Genomic DNA, 10,142 nt, shown 5'->3' with positions numbered 1-10,142 from the left:
TTGCTTAATAAATTGATGCATTTTGTTAACATATTCTACAGTCTATAATGCATCTTTTTTTGTGCAAAGGCATTTTTTTAGTGTGGCTGTTAAAGGATTAAAGAAGTAGGGAGCAGCCAACATGCCCTCATTTTTAAAAATGTCCCCTCTCCGTTGGTTTGAAATGTCATTTGGTCCTCACTATTTGACAAGTACAAGGATGCACTCTCACACACAAGCAAAAAACAGAGGAAAAGCCAACTAAACACAAGGGAGTGTATCACAGTCATGGCCATCCTTATATTTTTGCGACAGCTGGCTACAGTAGGTGTGACATAGCACCAGGTGGCAGTGTTGTTTCATCCTAACAGAGACTTCTGGACAGTTTGTAATTGGGGTAGTTCGACTAGTTGAGGGCAGGACAATTCGACTTGTGTTTGCCTTTCCTATAAGAAGAGGACATAAGAAGTAACAGATGCTTTGAAAGATTGCTTGTATTAATAATTCAAGTGTAGTCTTTGTGCCAGTCTGCCGCCCAGATGGTACACTGTTTAATTCTTTGCAAAAAGGGCATGAAACCTTAATGATATTGAATTCTTTGTATACTTAACATAAATCTCTCTGGAAATCATCACGGGGCTGAAACACAAGGTGTTTAGCTTTCAAGTACAACTTTGGTATCTGCAGAACGTCAGCTCTCCAGGAGTTAAGAAAAACTGCCCTGTTTTCAGCAGAACTAACAAGCATTTATCACATCAGCCTGTGCTGTTTGAAAGGGTCCAAGATCTTTTTAGCCCACTGAGGACCCTTTAATCCTTTAATTGAAGTGAAAACATGAAGATCACCAAAAGTGGATTTAAGAGGGTTTCACTTTAAAACATGTAACAAACCTTGTGAGGGTCTGTGGCTTGTGGTGTGCAACCTCAGAACCGCCGCTTGCTGCCATTTCTGAGGCCCTGAAAGGCCTCCTGTCAGCAGAACATGATCCCAATTCACTCCTGATATCACTCAGGAACACAAGCAGATGATGGCCTCACTCTTTCTTTTTTTGGTCAGACTCAATAAACATTTTCTATCATGCTTTAAGTAAAGCAAGAACAAATTTAATTTCCAACATGTCTTCAGTAGCATTGTTTTTTCTATCTAATCTATTTTTATTCGGTTAAATGTAACTTGTTTGACTGTAAAAATGTCTATTTTATGTATACATTTTAAAGAAAAAGTTAAATTTTGCAAAAACTCTTGTGTTTTTTAAGTACAATAGATAAACTCTGTGTCAGAGTCTCAAAGTCTAGACCTCCTGCATGTCTTGTCTTTCCCTCTCCTCCCAAATATTAGCTTCCGCACCCCCACCTCTCTCTCTCGCTCTCTCTGCCTAAGTCGGCTGGAGTGGCATCCCGGCTCCACAGGGAACGCCGAGAATTTTCACCTCCTCCTGTCAGGGTTGATTATCAGTGGAGCCATCAAAGTGTGTGTGTGTGTGTGTGTGTGTGTGTGTGTGCGTGCGTGTGTGTGTGTGTGTGTATGTGTGTGTGTGTGTGAGAGAGAGTGTGTTTTAGCCCAGCATATGCTCATTACAAAACATATGGGCACATTTGTTGTTATTAACATTCCTTTCTTTATGAAAATAATCAACAAGAATGATATGCATGTTGTTAAATTATGGCATGTATAGTCTGCACCTTATGCGAAGACTGTTTTGTTTTGCCTCATAATGGCACTTTTCATACAAACATTTATAATGTTATTATTCATCAATACAATGTGTTTTCAACAAAGTAGTTGACTGGCCTTTACATGGCATCATGCAGGTCACATGGCATAAGTGTGGTATAATGTATGAAAAATGTATGAGAGTGCATCTCAGTCATAATATATTGTCAAAAAAAAGATCAGAAAGTCATAGTATAGTATGTCGTCCAAAAATTGATTTAAAAAAAGCCATTATATAATATGTCAACCAATAAAAACTTGTTATGCATGACAAATATCATTATATCATTAATGTTTATGCTCATTTCATGTCAAATGTACGTTTTACAGTGTTTTATTGTATTTTGTTTAAATTTAAAACAGTGTGCCGGATTTAGGGGGGCTATATTGGATTAAATGGAATATAACTAGCTTACATAATAACTGTTTTTTCATTAGTTTATAATCACATGAAACTAATAATCATGTTACTATCAGATTATATCATATATAATCATATTACTTTAGAATGAGCCATTTATGTCTATATACAGAACTTGTCCTTTTATATGGAGTTCCCTATGTTGTTTCTACAGTAGCCCAGAAGAGACAAATCAAACACTGGCTTTAGATAGGGCCTGACACAGCAGACCTTTAGCACGTACTGGAGGATTTTGTTGACAATTGGAAATATTTTCAGACTATTAAAAGAAAACATGCTTTAATAGTGTGTATTTGGCTACCATATACCACTTTTAAACCAACATGGAACTGGTTCCATTACAGTTTCTGCATCTAATTTTGATTTGTTTTTAGCACTTTAGCAAAAAAAAAATTAATTGGTCTGAAATGCAAAAAGTTGGTTCCCAACTGTAACCAAAAAGTAGCAGGTTTCTTGACCTCGAGTGCAAACTGTGACAATATCAGAGGCTGTGTCATATTCTACATGTTGGAAATAGAGGACAGAGAAGGCAAGAAAAGAGAAGTTAAGTTAGAAATCATCAGATAAAAAAGAGTGAGCAGTGGTCTCATTAATAGTTGATTTGTGCTTGCAGGTAATCAATTTAATCCAGGATTTTGCCTCTACTGTTTGTTTTTTTCTATTGATTAGACATCCTTTATTACCAAGATCACCAACATGCCAAGAATTCTTCAAGAACTAGAGATCATTAGGTGTAAAAGGGGTCATAGTGCTTTAGATTTTGTTGAACTACTAAAAACATATAATATGCTGAATATACGCAGATGCCACACTCTAATTTTGCAACTTTTCCTAATGATTCAAGGCCATAAAAGAGTGAGAACTCAAACTTGCTATGTCTAAAAATAAACTATATTGAATAAAATGGTTAAAATACAAATGAGTATAAAGAATAATGAAAGACTATAAAAGTAGTAAATTCTACTCCTCTCTGGAACAACCATAGAGCCGAGACACAATTTAGCGAGCAGCCTTTAGATGGAGTTCAAGATAGTTGCACTCTGCTTCTAATAGAGTATTGGCTTACCCTTGGCCTCACACACACATTTTCACTATGGTCTTTTCCATTCACAGGTCCCTCCATATGGACAGGAGCCGTCTATTAATAGGCGGAGAGGTGACCGACACCATCGGGTCATTGAGCAGAGATGGAGGCTCCAACCGGGAGCTACTTGGTCTCCTCAGTCTTGTCTTCCCCCCCACCATCCTCTCACAGCTTTGGGTCTCTGACTTGTGTCAACACCCCAACACCCACCAGAACCAGTAAGTAATACATCTAAACCCAAAAAGAACTCTGAATAGGTCTTTAATATCATCAGTGCCATTTTGGCAACTCCTCAAACATGATCCCCTCCTTCAGATGGGCTATCCTAAAATTGGAGTCAAAATTTCCTGCATGAAGGCCTCCGAGTGCTAAGGGAAGCCACATAATGCTTGACACCAGCTACGGTTACTCAAACCAAACAACTTATACCCCTCTAAGAGTTCCTGCGAATGGTGTGAACAGCACAGCATAATTTTAAACCATCGATGTAACATGGAAAGGCACATAACCACAGTGGGAAATAACCTTCCTATCAGACTGGAGAAGTATTTTTGGATTGGACTTACAGGATGTGGAAGAGTTTTATGTAAAGTGAAGCCCCCTTTCCTCAGTTAGCCCCTCTCAGCTTGTTGTGGAAAAGAATTCGGATGTTCTTTCTTTTCCAAAGCCGCGATTGAACATGTGCAACTCTGAGTCCAAGTTTTTGCCCTCAATGCATTTATTTTGGCGAGTCAAACCTATATGTTGTCACGCACATAAAATAAAGATGAAAGCCCTCGAGTGATTTGCAGGAGTTTGTGTTTCGCTGGTAGCCTCATTTCCAGTCCACTCAATCAATGGAGGCAAAGACGCAACAGCACGTTCTGTCAACTCATGACCTGTCTCTGTGTACACTCACATGTCTCCTCTATGTCCTCCTCAAGACGCCTTAATAGACCTCAGATGGTAAACGTTCTTTTTCTTTCGATTCCGTGGTGTACCTTCTAAGTTCACATTTTCCTGGAAAACTACGAGCTCGCCAGCATCGCAAAGCCTTGTTTCTCTGTTCATTCAGGCACATTGTACTCCAATGACCCTTGACCGCTGTAAAAGCTGGACAAACACAGGAACTCAAAGCAAAGATAATGAGGATAAACAGCGCAGGCACTCAGTGTGTGTGTGTGTGTGTGTGTGTGTGTGTGTGTGTGTGTGTGTGTGAGCAGATCGACTGAGTGAGTGTGTGGGCTCACTGATAACCTCTTGAGAAAACAAGGTTTTATGAAGTAAATAGTCCACTAGACAATGAGCTAACCTTCAATGGACACAGTCCACCTGTGGAGATATAAGTTCTCGGGTACAAAGTGAAGGGCAACACAAGTTGTCTGAGAGCAATCGGAGGTCAACTCCCTCTAATGAGACTCTTTTCCCCCAAAAGTTCAGGAGATAGAGAAATTTAAAAATCCAGTTCTTCAAAAGACCAGATTTCTATGTCCTTTCCCAAGAAGTAGGGTAAAATATTAAATTTATAGACAAGTTTTCACTGATATGTTTAGTTTTTATACCATTTTTCTGTTCTATTTTCTAATGTTGCTATGTCTCTCAATCAGCCTCTGATGTTAAAGAGTTCTAAAGGACGTTTTGTCAAATCAGCAGTGTTCAACGCAGCAAATTCCTTCGTCATAGTTTTCCCTGGGTTTTCTTGAGGACAGGATATGGCCGAGGAAACTAAATCAGAACCAGCCTGTGAGCAGTGTAAGGGCTTCTGGATTCCAGAGAAACAGCAATAGCATCCCAGAGGTAACTGGGAACTAAACTTCTCTTAGGCTCCATTTTTCTTCAATACTTTAGAATTATAGAAGAATCACCTTCAGCCAAATATGGATATCCAAAATTTTGCCTCTTAAAGTTTCATTTGCTAAAGGTTTCTTAAATGCAGTTGTGCACCAAAAAGTGTATTTGAATAGTTTTTTGTCATTTAGGTGGAAATTGTATGGACTTACATCAATTAACCAGAGACTTACCATAACTTTATCATCAACTTTATCATGACCACTGTGCCTAACACAAACCTAAATCCAAACCTTAACCCAAAAAGTTTTACACCTAAAAAAAATGCCATGATTGTGGGGGCAGCTTTTTGTCCCCAGGAAAAAAAGGGTAAGTTTTTGCTGTTGTGTGTTGAATAAATACAAACAAGTTTCAAGTTTTGCCTTTGTGTGAAGAACAACCTTTCTACTTTCTACATATGCTTAATTTCCTATCAGGATCTACGTTAAAGTTTTTCTGAGGCTTTGATTTTTAATTATATTTAATTGAATAAATTATTATAATTATAAAGTTATTATTTATTCATTTATCATTTAGAATTTTATTTTTTATTGTATTATATATATTTATATGTATTATATATATATAATCATAAATCTATCTATCTATCTATCTATCTATCTATCTATCTATCTATCTATTATTATTATTATTATTTTATTTATTTTAATTATTATTCTCAATGTTTAAGAGTTTGCTATGCTAACCTCTGGATTAGCATTCTTGTGAGAATTACACCCAACTCTGCAGTTCTATGAAACATTTTAACATCTTTAAGTTGTTTTAGTTTTTCCAGTCCCAGATAATATTTCATTTTCACCACTCTTGTCAACCTAGTTTCCAGCAGCAGCAGCAGGCAGCTGTTTTCAATGAGAAGGCTCTGATAAACTCACTGTACACCACATGCTCAGCAGCAACTAGCAAACAGCCACAGTTAGAGACTATCCAGTGAACAAAGTGGAGCATTTATCTGCTAATAAGCCAGCTGATTTTCTCCGCAGTTGGTGGACACTAAAAACAGAGCTAAAAGGTTGTAAAGAGTGGACTTTCAAGTGTCAAGTACAAAGAAACACCTAAAAATGAATTCTTATTTTGCTTTCTATATGCTAAATGTGTAAAAAGCCAATAAATTGTTTGCTAACACATTAGCTATATCAACTGGCAATTTACATGCAAGTATTTTGCACTAAGTAGCCAAAAAACAGACTTGTGCTATTTTAAAACAGAAATCAAAGTGTTTCTGTTTGATTCTCTTGTAACTCAAGTCCTATCAACTGTCAATACTTTACTGTTTAAGGCATCTCTCTCAGTCTGTCTGTAGAACAAACTCTATAAACTTTTGCTACATTATTTTAAACTTGAGCAAATTGTCTTGTCTTATTGTCTATGTTTTTCCCCCACATTTTCAAAAGAAATCAAACCAATTTTCTCAATTTTAAGAGTTTTAAATGCTTGTAAAAGGTGTATGAATGCAGCACAGGCAAACTGATGTTGATCCAGGTTTTGAAAGGGTTAACAATGTAAATTTGCTTGCTGTTTTGCATTTCTACACCAAGGACACTGGTGTAGAAATATAATATAATATAACAAATATAATATAATATAATATAATATAATATATATAATATATATAAATATAATATAATATAATATAATATAATATAATATAATATAATATAATATAATATAATATAATAAATATAATATAATATAATATAATATAATATAATATAATATATACCCCCCCTCCCCCAATACACACACACAGGGCCTACACATATATGTGCATATTTGCATGTCTATACATCCAGGCAAACACCTGACATTCTTTGTGGCTGAGTTGATTTTGGCGAGTGAAAGGAGAGCGGTTGGGACTATGACATGGTATGGTATGACATCACCATGATGGCCTCTTATTTGCTTTACTTCTCTCCATCATCTCCTCTCTCTTCTTCTTACCAAGAAGAAAAAAAAACAAATTTCCACTGCTGGGAATGAGCTTGGACTTCCTCAGTTCTAGAGGGAATTGTGCTCCCAGACGGGCATCACATTCATTTGACTGATTCTTTTTCTTTCTTTCTTTCTTTCTTTCTTTCAGATATTGTCTGATTTTAATTAAAGTTGTGTTTCTTTTACACAAAACTTTACAGATAAAGGCTAGACCCATCTGCATAAAAGCATTGATCATTTTTTGCAGTCAAACTGGCATTTTAATCCTTCTCACTTTTTGTCTGTTTTTGCATATTTTTTCCCCCTATTTTAAGAATATAAAACCACTTTTTGTGTGTGTGTTAAGAGAGACAGGAAAGGTGGGACAGAGAAGGGGGAATGACACACAGCAAAGGGTCACAAGCCGTTATTGTTTTAGCTTGTCATTGCTGTGTTCTGCTGCTTTTTAGCCCCCAACAATGATGTTTTTTCCAGCAGCCCCCACCTCATTTTATAGCAGCTTTGTAACCCTGAAACATTGGTGTTTTTTTAGATTGTTTGTTTGTTTGTTTGTTATTGAGATTTTGCTGTGTTTCTTGCCATTTTAAGCCAAAACATTATCTTTTCCTATCCATAGTCAAGTGGTTTTTGTGCCCAAACTTAACCATACGTCAACCACAGCACTGCTGAAACATAAAGTTTCAACATTTTCACCACATAATAATGAACAAATGTAATGTATTTATGGTTTTCAGCATTGCTTACATTTTTACCTGGAAGTTGGGTTACCAAGAGTATTAGAGACATGATGGCCTGGCACAGCCCAGTGGCTACCTTCCACTGGCCGAACAGCTAACTTCCAGTTTGGCTAGTTGTGACTCCCCCCAAAAAATATTTCCACTCCTTCACAAACATCTCTCTCCCCATCAAGTCTATGGGAAAAAGTCTTGTTGGGCCCTGTGGAATCAGGTGACGGACCCAGACAGTGTACTTCTACTTGAGGCCACTATGTAAATTTGGCTTCAAAGCCCAGTGCTGTTCTCATGGGCTCGGTCAGCACTGATTCCCACCAGACATTACTCCATGTTTGTTATTTTAACATCTGCTGAGCTTTCGCTGCCAAAAGTAATTAAAACTTCAGTTCATTCTTTTTCAGTATTTGCAGTATTATATATTTATGTTAATGCCATTAAAGAAGATAAGTTGTCACTCTTCTGCCATAAACTCACCGCCTCTACCTGCCACTACTACTGTACAGCCAGACAGAAGCAACAGTGTATGTTTGTGGTGTGTGTGTGTGTGTGTGTGTGTGTGTGTGGCAGTGGTTTGTGTGTGCCGGTGTGTTAGTTCAGTAAATAGTGGCCTTTGAGCTCTGTGAGCCGCTCGGGTCCTGGTTGGATAACCTGCCAGAGAGGAAACAACATGTCTTTTCATGACACAGAACTACCAAGAGACAGTTAATGTCTTATGATTAATGCTTATGTGCTTATCTGGCGTTTCTTTTAAGCTCCATATTGTGGAAACAACTTCTTACTCTTGGCCTGAGAAGCACTATATGGACTATACGTAAAGATATTATGGCTCCCTGCTGATATGCCTTGCAGCTGCACTTTTGGCCCACACAGTGTACTAGTGATGTGGCAGTAAATCCCAAAGTAAACAATAACGGCCACGCGGTGATCATCATAAGGCACACAGACCCCAACTGAAATATAAATCAGTTACAGCTCCAGAAAAGTATTAATTTATGACTTCACCCTTTTACAGTCTTTTTCTCACAGTCTTTCATCAGTTTTTACAGCTTGCTCCAATGCAGATTTTTGAGTTATCCTTATTAAGTATATTTCCCTTAATCAAAAAAAAATCCACACTAAAGTCTACAATGCCTATAACATTGTCAAATATATCTTCAGACTTCATTTCCAGTACTACACTGAAGCTTCACCTCTTTTACAGTAGATGCAGAGGAACACCTAAAGCATAAGATGTAGATGTGGAAGTCCACTAACAAAGAACTAACATTTGACGAGTTAGGATGGGAATGTGTTCGTTTTATAAGACAAGTACAAGAACTGAAAGACAAGACGTTAAATTTGGACTCTCATTTATTACTATTAACACGCAGGCTGGATGTAAAGGTATTAGCTGGACATCCATTCATACATCCACACACCTCCCCTCAAGAATCCCCTCGACAACTTAGACAAGCTTTTTCACACTGTTCCATATTTCCTTTAACAGATATTATTTTCTTTGTGCATGAGAGATAAAGATTTTATGTTGAATTTTTGTTTTTATTTGTGATAAATTTGCTCTATAAACTGCACAGTATACACACAGTATGCTCTATTCTTAGAGCCTCCACTGAATGTGCATCTTGATATAGAAAAGCAGCTAAAATAAAAGCATACAACTTTATGGTAACATAAATGCAACTTGTTTGGTCAACTTAAAAAATTGGATAATCTACTATACTATAATCTAAATTAATTAATTAATTAATTAATTAATAGATAAATAAAATGAATCCTTCTCAAGTAGAACACATAGAAAAGATTTATTATTATAAAAAGTATCCGTTTGGTTTGCCTTGGGAAAAAAAAACTCTTTAATTTATCATCTGATTGGATGTGGTAAATGTGTTGTTAGTTCCACTATCCATATGTTCATGATGGTTTTCTGAGAGGGATTCGTGTAATTATTTGAAAGTTAATTAACAACAATCATTTTGAGATTTTACAACACAATGTCAGAAAAAATCAATCAATAAAATCCAGTGGGGGGTGGGGGGGGGTGGGGTGCATTTTTAAGATATTTTGATACTAATTAAGGCCATTAGATTAATGAATTCAATGCCATTTAAGACTTTTTAGGGATCTGCTGGGGCCCTGATCCATCCATCCATCTCTTCCTCCATTCATCAACCAGGGCACAACCTGAACTAATCTGGTTTTTGTTCCCTCCTCCTATGTTATTTTGTCATTAATCTTTTTTTTTAGATTTATTTTATGGTCATCTTTTACCTTTCTCTATTCCTTCCTCTTTTTTCTCTTTCCTCCTTACCTCCTGACAATTTATAAATTGCTGGATCTTTCTACTTTGTGAGAGTTAAAATGCCCGGTCATTACAAAGCATCATGGCTACTACATTTTGCTTAATAACTATGCTTAAAGGAGATATCCTGGAGGTGTCATATGCTGAATACATGCC

Source organism: Plectropomus leopardus, chromosome 14, assembly GCF_008729295.1.
Source record: "Plectropomus leopardus isolate mb chromosome 14, YSFRI_Pleo_2.0, whole genome shotgun sequence".
Classification (NCBI taxonomy): domain Eukaryota; kingdom Metazoa; phylum Chordata; class Actinopteri; order Perciformes; family Serranidae; genus Plectropomus; species Plectropomus leopardus.
The sequence above is the reverse complement of the archived record's forward strand: the minus strand, read 5'-3'. Positions refer to the sequence as shown.